The following is an 11184-nucleotide window of genomic DNA, read 5'->3' on the forward strand; positions in this document are numbered from 1 at the left end:
AAAATATCCCAAGGGAATAAACAGTAGCATGTGAGCCAGGGGCTAATACATTCACTGGGCACTCTCACAGTATGTATCAAGTCATGGATGATGAATTATGATACAACGGCCATAGAAAATAAAATAAAAAGTATACCCCAGGATGAATGTTGTGTTGCAGATATAAACACTTGGTATTCCACTGGCTGATACAAAAGCTGTTCACTTTATGATAACCCAACAATCCACAATACTATCTCCAGTCTGACAGCAACTTATGCAGATGTGCGTGGCTCTGTGAGTGCTATGCTGAATTGAACTCCCCTTGAAAAGTGTTCAGCAAGCAGGTCACATTGGCAAAGGCTGCTTGTTGTGGATGAAATGCTGAAACACTGTCCTTCAAGAGGCTCAAAGCCTTACCACTCACCTGGCCTATAAATGCCTGTGATGGATAGGGCCAGATTGAACCTGCAGTCACCTATCCAACCTATGTTATTTAGCACAACTAGGGGATTTGCTGTGTCCTAAACATAGATTACTTGTCAACGCTAATACAAAGCCAAGTTAGGCATTAGCTTCCTATGTCCTGTACTTCTAAGACCTGGTCATAGTTAATCCAAGCATATCTGTCATTGTGTTAGATATGCTCCACAGATGTATGAATGGGAAAACAATTCAATGCTGTAACGGCGGGTGTCACCCTCATCTGGAGGCAAGACAAGGCAGAGAAGTGAAATTGAAAATGTGAATGTCTGGCTAATGGCAGAGTGCTGGAGATATAATACCAAATCTATAAAGGACAATTTCAGGCCCAAGACTCTGGAGACTCAGACGCTCAATCATGAAGTGATTCACTCAGATTGATCAAGGAGCGTTGTAATCACATGGGAATGTTACATGTGGCTCCATGGATGACTCGCAGAACTGTCAAGACATTCAAAGCTGGATTTAATGGATTTGAGGTGATGTGCTTGGAAATAATTTCAGAAGGTGCAAATATAATCCTCAAAGCATTTTACCAGCATTTAGCAGCTGTCCAGTGAAATTAATGTTCAGATCAGTGGAATTTGGAGGAATAATGTTGCCACCAGAGAAACAGAGGGCTGAAATTTACTTTGTATTCTCACAGCAGAAATTCAAAGGGCTTGGCTCTCTGAAAGAAGAATCGCAAATCTACTAATGAACCGCGCTATTGATAACAGTCTAATATTAAGCAGAAAGTCTAAATGCACTTTTAGATAACAAGCCTTCTTTTATTTAAAGTGATTCCGGCTTTTAAAAAAAACCTCAGTGCTCCTGCAGAAATTGAAATAAATGCTGCAAATGTGACATTAAATATTCATAACCTTCAGCTGTCATCTAGCTCTTCCTGTTTGAAGATAACTGTTCAACAAAAAACTAAATCCTACATAATTCTAATCATTACAGCATTATAGGAAAGTAAATTCTTCTTGTAGCAGTGTTACATGAAATATTAAGGTAACTGCACTTTTCCATGAATGCATTTATATAGATTTATTTTTGTTTTGATGTCTGGCTGTACACGAATTAACAAATGGTAAAGAAAGAAAGAAAGAAAGACCTTGATCAAAACTGCACTATGACCCTTAGCTTATTTTCCATTCTTATGCGCTCATGGAATATTTACACCACTGTCAAATTATTGTCTCACAAAGCTTTTAATGCATTTCATAAGATTGCAGACAGATAGGGCCATCTGAAAGTGAATCTGTGCTTTCAAAAGTTTAGACTGAAGTTGGCACTGAAGGGGTTTGATTTAAAGCTTTAATTGAATGGCATCTTTATTGTGAACTTTAAAGAAAAACCAAGCCGCAAAAACATGTTCATGAAATGATTCTTGTTTTTATATTTTGCATTGCAATATGACATAATCATTTCATAAAACAATAAGAGGGGACTTATTATCATTTCAAAAGACTCAAAAAGGCTTTACACATTTCACGAAAGGACTTTATCAACCAGCTTTTGAAGATCTTGGAAATATTCATCTCAGTATCTCCATCAACCGTGTGCAGTAAACTAATTACACAGCTTTCAATAAATGATTGGCTGAGAAAAATATCAAAAAGATGTCAAAAAGGGAGGAATGTGTCAGAAATCCAAAATGCTATATTGATAAAAACACATCAGTGATGGGGGAAAGTCAGTTATTATTCAGTCTTTTCTGAATAATCTTTGTCATTTAAATGTAAGACAATCTTGCAGCATGATGATTCATGGGCAAATTTATAGTGAGAATTTGCATGTTGTATACCTTGAGTATAACTATTAGTTTTTACAAACCGATTTCAGTAACCCAGACGGAGCTGCATTTTAAAATAACTTTGCTTGGAAAATTTTCAGAACATAGCATTAACATTACTTTCCAGATAGCAAAATACTGAATCTACATTGGTGCCTGACATTGAAACCAAAGTGAAAGTGCTCTTCATGTTTAATGTTGAATAAACGTCAGATATTTAATCATGACTGAAATGTTCCCATACTAACTAAATGATAATTTACACACATTCCTTATTTTCAAGTGTTTGGGGTGTTTTCTGTTGTTGTTTTTTACTTTTTACATTTTAAAACTGTTAAAGATCAGAACAGTTTTGTCATTATTTATTTATTTCACTGTTTTTTTTTGAAGGTCAACACAGAGGTCATTATTCACATTACTGAATACAGTAACTATTTCTGTGTCAGCAACATTTAAAACAGTATGAATTATGTTCTTCTTGAAACAAATCTGAAACCACCTGTAATTATCTTATAATTTATTAATTGGGCTAAAAGGACTATTACATCCATTTGAATTTTTATTCTGGTACAAACATGAAGAACAAGCACTCTTTCATTATTTCCTGCCTAGAATTCCCACCTGAAGCAGACGGTAGACGTTTGTAATGGTGGAAGAAAGTTTTCTTAGTTTACTTCAAAAAGCAACATTGACAGATTAGAGAGAGAGTGGTTAGTTGGTTGGTTAGTTGGTTGGAGTGAGTAACATCTGTCCAATATGTGCTACACATAGACTGCAGTTGTTGCATTATGCTGAATTTTAATGTACAGCATGTGCTTGTGGCAAAATAACAACTTCCCATACAACCATGCACCATGCATACACCTTACTAACAACCATGGCCTCAACAATTTCCACAGAGCTAATTGAGACACTTAGACAGACTAGTGCTTTCCCAAGTGTCTCCTGAATGCAGCCCATAGGGGAAGAAAGATGATTGAGTACGTGACTTGTAATTCCCATAGCGTACCATCACTTGCAGGCTGTGAACAGTAAGGTGTGGCACTGGCCTGAGGAGAATTCTCACATCCATATAAAAACACATAATTGTAATTATACAAAATAAAATGACATCTTTAAGCAGCTCTCCACAATACAATATTGTTCATCATATTTATTCATCTATTTATCTATTTATTCATCATTCTCTATTTCAGAGCTGTTCATACTGTTCATATTGTATATACTTTATACCAAATCCACCTAGCTCATGTACATAACACCTGCACATAATACTTATTTATTCCAGCATTCTTTGCACTCATCACATTGCGTACATGTATGCTTGTATGTGTATGTGCACCTGTATATCACATAATGGTAAAAGTAATTTTCTCCTGCATTCTTTGCACTCTGCTCATTGCACGATTGCACTATTGTCTCAATCTGTCTGTTTTTGTTTATTGTGTGTATATGTGTTCTCTATACTGTAGTCTGTGTTTGATTTTATTATTGTCTTATTGCATTATGGTCTGAGTAAGCACATAGTGAGCATTGTACAATCCAGAGTCAAATTCCTCGTATGTGTACACATACCTGGCAATAAAGCTGATTCTGATTTTGATATTGTGAAAAAACTATTTTGACTTAAAAGTGGTTTCACTTACCATTGCTAAGCTCCCACCAGTCTCAAAAGAGTTGTCAGCACAGGGGTTGAATTGTAGATACTGTTAACATGAATCCTGAACAGGAACCCACAAAGTTTCCTTTTAGTGTAAGATATTTTCGAGAATCCAGTTTCTCTAAAGAACTTTAAGTCAAAATACATATTTTATGATTTTTCAAGACATTTATTTAGGTTAACACTATATAACAGACTAACATAACTTAACTTTAAGGCACAACAAACAACTTGTGACATTTAATGACTAACTGCAGTAAAAACATTTTTTTGTTATTTTTCATTTAGTTTACAATTAACCTAGAAAACAAATCTGTTTTCACCAAATTGCTCAGCATGCAAGAAGCTATAATATATTAAACTGCAATGCAATGTCCTCCTAGTGGATCTTCCAGCTTGTGTGGTGAAACACCTACAAATGGTTCAGAACACAGCAGTGCGTCTGGTTTTCAATCAACCCAAAAGGACTCATGTCTCTCCATTACTCAGCGACCTCCACTGGCTACCCGTGGCCTTCCGAATCAAATTCAAGTAACTAATGCTCACATTTAGAGTGCTTACTACGTCTGCACCCATCTACCTAAACTCCATAACAGAAGCTTATGTTCCATCTCAGCCACTGCGCTCCTCCAACAAACACCGTCTGCCTCTGCCATCCCTACACACAAAGCAATCTCAGTCCTCTCATCTGTGACACCAAGAAGGTGGAAGGAGCTACCACATGCCATCAGAGCAGGGGCGTCTCTCTCTAACTTCAAGAAGCTCTTGAACACTTATCTCTTTCAGAAACACATTCTCTTATAACACCTCTAACCATTGACCTCTAACGTGCACTTCCTGCACTCTTCTTCTTCTATCCCCTTACAATTCTCATCTATTGATTTCCTTATTCGTTAACTCTTCTTTCACTAGGTATTTACCCGTTTGATGCCGTGTGCGCTAACTCTTACTATTAATTATTGCTGCTCTCACTAGTATTCTATCTATTGTTACTTGTAGATCTTTTACTGTATTGATGCTTCATTTATGCTTGTATGTTGTTCCTCAAATGTAAGCGTCTGCCAAATAAAAAAATGTAAATGTAAATGTAAACAGTAAATTACTTGGTTGTAATTTAAACAGAAGCCCAGTATTTGCTGAAAGACTGACCAACATCGCCATTCACAGAGCCATGCCACTACCATGCCACTACCATGGCTAAAAACAAATAGTTCAAGGTTTAACTGATAAAACTAAATGAAGGAATGGAGGGGGTATGCGTTTAAGGGTTAATGGCATTTTGCAAAGTTTGAACATTAAAGGTTCATTGTGTAAGTTTTAGTGGCATCTAGTGGCGAGGGTTGCAAATTGCAACCAGCGGCTCACGGTGAATTCACATGCTCCTCGGATGGTCCCATTTCCCGAGTTGTGAAGTCGTTCTTCCGACTTCAGTGTGTGCTCATGTGCTCTTTAGTTGAAAGGTGGAATCAACATGGACACTACAACAAAGATGTGTTAGATTAGCATTATTGGAGCATATAAACACGCAGACATCCAGCAAATTAACTGTTAGAACAATATTACAAAATATGTATATGGAATATGTGATTTTGCACAAATCAAAGTTCTATGTTTAAATCTTTATGTCTATGTTTAGCTTTGTCTCTCTTTTTGCAATAAAGATAGAAAATAGGATGAACTGTCTCCCCATTAAGAAAGATGCTGTGCGCAATTACGCACGAGCTCGGAAGCATAATGTCAGTGATTATTTGAATATCCCGACACTCCAACAGGATCGGTCAGGATGAACTGACAGCAGCCTCTCTTGAAATCATTAAAGTAATTTGTTAAAGCTCCCCCGTAGTTTGCACCCTGCCTACAATCTCAACCATTGGATTCCTGCAACAGGAAATAACTCTTGGATTTGTTTTTCTGGTGCCGAAATGTTTCTCGGTGTTGGTGAATTATTGAAAAAACAAAACACCACTTCGTTTTGGGTTGAAATGTAATGCGCATTACTGAGATTGTAACGGGTAGGCTATAATGTTACCGATCTTTATTTAGTAATGCATTATATTACTGTGTTACAGCAAAAAGCAATACATTACTGCCCGTGGTGTATGAAGATAGATTTTATGTTAAAATAACAGTTTTAAAATAATTTTGACAGTACACTAACGTGTAATAGGGTGACCCACAGAGACCGAGCTGTCACATGACAAATGAACGACTCAAACCTGAGAGTCGTGAACTAATCAATTCTGTTTCCTGTGCCCATGCCCATGTCCATGCAGCTGCTGTGTGACAAGTGAACGCAACAGTTCAAGACTATTCACGCGTGAGTGAAAATTAACGAATTACTCCCTCAGACTACTCGTTCCTCCAAAGTCATATACAAGATTAGGTCAAATGAACGAAACGTTCTTTGAAAGATGCAACACTAGCTTTTACTGGTTGGCGTGAGCTGAAAGAGCTGAAAGGATGCAAGATAGATGCCGAGCTGGCCATATATAATAACTTATTAGCTGGCTTGCTATGTCTTGTGTTGTTGCATTTGCTTGATGTTTGCCTGTGTTAGCAGAGTTGTCAACTCGAGCAAAATTAGCCAGGGGGTTCAAAGACAGCAAAGGTTTTGCAGCTAGTTATAAATCTCAAGCTGATGTTAAACTTACAAGATAACACACTGGGACATCTGCAGCATTACTCTAAGTGCTCTTGCGTCATATGCTCTCTAGCTTTGTTGGCTACTTTGCTACTCAAGTTTCAAGCAACATTATGGTGCTGCTGGTGGAGAGCAAATGCGGGCGAGGCAAAATAACCGGGCTCAGTAGCTTCTATAGTAGGGTGACCAGATGAGAACCGGGGTTGATATACAGGCAGGGATGAGGTTGATTACTGGCAGGTGTGGCAGGCTGACGAGGTGGCTGACGATGTGCAAGTGCGGGTTGTTGGCTGGGCTCAGGAGCGGAGGGAGAGAGAGGAGGAGAACACGTAGGGGAGGAGACACAGGGAGGCAGGCTGAATACAGGAGAACAAAACAGTGGGAGAAAAAAAATGAGAAAAAACCAGGACACTCACCGTCAGCCGGGCTGGCCCCACAACAGGGCCCCCTCAACGGACACCCCCAGGCAGCCCACTCAGCTTATCTGGATGGGCCCTGTAAAAGTCTGTCAGGAGGGTTTTGTCCAGGATCTGGCTGGAGGGAACCCAGGAGCGCTCCTCCGGGCCATAACGCGCTCCTCCGGGCCATAACTGGGCCAATACACCAGATAGCGGTAGCCCCCGGCCCCCGGTTAATGACGGCCTCAATGGGATAGGGGCCGATGAACTGGGGGGCGAGTTTCTTGAAAGGGATCTGCAGGGGAAGGTCCCTGGAGGAGAGCCAGACTCGCTGCCCAGGCCGGTAGGTGGGAGCAGGGGCCCGGTGGCGGTCTGCCAGCTGACGCTTGCGGGCCACGGTGCGGAGAAGAGCGGCCCTGGCCTCCCTCCAGATCCAGTGGCAACGCCTGAGGTGGGCCTGTACAGAGGGACCGCCACCTCCTCCTCCAGGGACGGGAACGGGGAGGGCTGGTAACCCAAGGCGCACATGAATGGGGACATACCAGTGGCAGCGCTGACCTGGGAGTTGTGAGCGTACTCAATCCAGGTGAACTGGGGTCCCCGGAGTCCAGAGGGATTCCATGGAGGCGGAAGACGTGGTTGATAAGCAGGCGGGCTGTTTCCAGAGAAGTGGGGAGTTTGGGCAGGGGAATGAAGTGGGCAGACTTAGAAAAGCGGTCGACGATAGTGAGAATGGTTGTATTTCCATTAGAGCAGGGGATACCGGTGACAAAGTCCAGGGCGATATGGGACCAGGGACGAACGGGGACGAAGCAGACCGGCAGGCGGTTGATAGGAGGGTTTGGCGCAGGCGCACATCCAACAAGCCGCTACGAAGGCTCGACAGTCTTTCTCCATTGAGGGCCACCAGAACCGTTGGCGAAGCAGGAAGAGGGTGCGGGCCATCCCAGGGTGACAGCTGAACTTGGAGGTGTGCGCCCACTGGAGGACCTGGGAGTGGACACATGATGGGACGTAGAGGCAGTTCTGGGGGCCAGTGCCGGGATCGGTGGACTGGGCTACCAGGCAAACGTGTTCAGTGTGTTGGGCGGAGTCGCGGGAGAAGATCAGGATATCATCGAGGTAGACAAAAATGAAATGGTGGAGGAAATCACGTAGGACGTCATTAATCAGGGCTTGGAAAACGGCGGGGGCGTTGGTGAGTCCGAAGGGCATGACTAGATATTCGTAATGACCGAGGGGGGTGTTGAAAGCCATTTTCCACTCGTCCCCCTCCCGAATCTGCACCAGATGGTAGGCGTTTCTTAGATCTAATTTAGTAAAAATGGTGGACTGGGAGAGGGAGTTGAAGACCGAGTCCATGAGTGGCAGAGGGTACTTGTTTTTTACAGTGATGGCGTTGAGCCCCCGGTAATCGATGCAAGGACGGAGGCTTTTATCTTTCTTTTCGACGAAGAAAAAGCCGGCACCCAACGGGGACGAGGAGGGGCGAATGATGCCGGCTGCAAGGCAGTCTTTAATATACTGCTCCATCTTCCCTCTCCGGGCGCGACAGTTTGTATAGGTGACTGGACGGGAGGGGCGCGTCCGGGAGGAGGTCTATGGAGCAGTCGTAGGGGCGGTAGAGACAGGGCCTGGTCTTTACTAAAAACGAGCGCAAGGTCATGGTACTCACTGGGCACCCCGGAGAGGTCAGTGGGGATGGGCGGCAGGACAGGTGAAGCACGATTACCGGGGGCGATGGTGGCGTCGAGTGGGATGAGGGGGTTCGTGAGAGGTGGGATGAAGGGGTTCGGCTCGCCAGTAGACCCAAAACTACTGAATCTTTTGCCCGCACGGGACAGGCAGGCAGGAGGTGGCCGGGTTTGCCGCAATAAATGCATTCACCGGCCAGACGGCGCCGTTCGCGTTCCTCTAGGGAGAGGCGAGCGCGGCCCACCTGCATGGGTTTGGGAGGAGCTACGGGGGAAGGCGAAGGACGTGGGCCCTGATGGTGTAGCCAAGCATTGTGCGGGGGACGGCAAAACAGAGGCCCGGGATGGTGTGAGGCCAGAGCGGGAGGCGGCGGATCCGCAAGCGATGCTGTCCCTGGCTCTTTCCCACAAGCGGTTATCAACCAGAGCGTCAAGGCCCGCCGGCACGTCCCTAGCGGCCAGCAGATCCTTAATGCGATCGCTGAGGCCGTCCAGGAAAACGCACCGGAGGGCCTCGTTGTTCCAGCCTGAGAAATCGACTGAGTACTCTGCCACACTGCGATCGCCCTGGCGAAGGCTGGCTGGTTGCTGGCTGCCTCTCAAACACCAGGGCGCACTGTACCAGGAAGCCGTCGCACATGCCTAAAACGCCGGAGAATTTGTCCGGGTGGGAGACCGGCGACTCGTGAGGGAACGGGACACCGGCGGGGGGACACGGGCTTAAGTCAGCCGTCAGGGAGCAAGGCGGAGAGTGATGGGATCAGGGAAGCGCGTACCGAGGCGCTTACCTCTTCTGTCAGGAAGCCAAGCGCGCCCGACACGCGGGGTATAGGGCCAGTGGAGACAGAACAGAAGGGACCCAAACGCAACGCTCATTGGGAAGGACGTTTATTGAGGGTTTACAGAGGGGCTAGGGAAGAGGACCACCAAAGCAAAAATGTCCCATTTCACAAATCTGGTCACGTTTTACTGTGTAAAACAAATGTGTAAGTACAGTGTACGGAGTGTAGTGCATGTTAATGTACTAACAGAAGTATCCAAATTGAATGCGACAACTTGTGTTGTCGCACTTCCTTGATGTTTGGCTGTCTTAGCAATGTTGTCAACTTGCTTATTCACAACAGCAGTGGATTATGCTCTGAAACAGTAGGGGAACCAAATCGCACAAAAAAAACTATAACATAAATATAGTTGCTTTAACTCTTAGCAAACTATTTTATACAGTGTACATTACTATATAGGTATAGAATACGCAGAATCTTTGTTGCCATTTGTTACATTTTACAATCCTCTTTCAAAAGCTAATAATTCTGGAGGACATTGATTTAGTGCCGTTACTAAATGTCTTGTGAAACTGCACACTGATGAAGTTTTCACATTCTTTTTGTTGACCAGAGTTGTGGGTATCTCAAAACTTATGATGCTTTAATTTTAAATTACAGAGCTGGCCGATTACTATAAATGAATAATGAATTTCATCACCTACTGTAATATGAACACGTCTCCTCTCAGTGCAGCGGTGCGCATTGTCCAGAACAGGGCAGAAGCCTAATTACTTAGTTACAGCATTGGGGAGACCAGGCTAATCTCTTATGGGTCTCTCCAACAGATGTGTCCAATTAATGGCCCGTCTTTGAAGGAGTTTAGATGAGTATTACTCTGGGAATTTTATTTCAAAGTAAAAGACCCAGCCTCGTTTCTGACGAGTAGGCTTTATAGGCAGTCTTAATCACAACATTCTTCTATTCAATCATACATCTTACAAAGAACTGCAGGAATATGAACTGATCTAAAGCCAGTGTGAATGTTAATGACCTGAACAGAGCAGATAGGGGTGACTGATAACATCCCTGGTCAAAGTCATTACTTCACTTGCTGGTACACAGCAGGATAGCTGTTTGGGAAATAAGACATAGGGAGTGTTATCTAGTAAAATGAAAGAATACAGAGTGTACCCTAGTCTAAATAGTTGAATCCTGGGGGGAGGTGGGGGGCAATGCCCATCCAAATGAGCTCTTTGTATTACAAGTGAGAGGCCTTGTGGGTGGCAAAAGAAAAATCCCACAATATTTTATTACTTGCACAACTCCTGTTTTCCTTGAATGGAGGAGTTTGGTTTAAGAGGACCCTTACAGTCATAGAAACAGAGGAGTTAATGCTGTCCAGAAAACCTTAATAGATCTGTGCCACGGCTCCCCTGCTGCTCTGAGAGAAGCCTGTCACGTTGCATGTACATGCATTTAGGCTTATTTAAGTCGATCCTGCCGGCTGGCTGACAGGCACGTCTCACTGCTGGAGATGCAACCTCGTTGTCTGGCAACCTCTTGATCAAAGAGTTCTGTGGTGTGGCCAGCACACTGCAAACGGTGACAAAGAGAGCGCTGCCCTGCAAATGCAAAAGATAACAGGAAAAAAAACAGAAACACAACATCTACGTCCATTTATGACATCCTGTCCTTCAGTGTTCATAACCTGGACTTAAATTATTAATCGGCATTTTTGATCTGCTGGTCGATGGGCCCCATGGCTCTTCCAGATACATGCATTCA

Source organism: Micropterus salmoides, unplaced genomic scaffold (genome assembly GCF_014851395.1).
Source record: "Micropterus salmoides isolate LMB-PRFRI ecotype aquatic unplaced genomic scaffold, ASM1485139v1 Ms_hic_scaffold_22, whole genome shotgun sequence".
NCBI classification, from domain to species: Eukaryota; Metazoa; Chordata; class Actinopteri; order Centrarchiformes; family Centrarchidae; genus Micropterus; species Micropterus salmoides.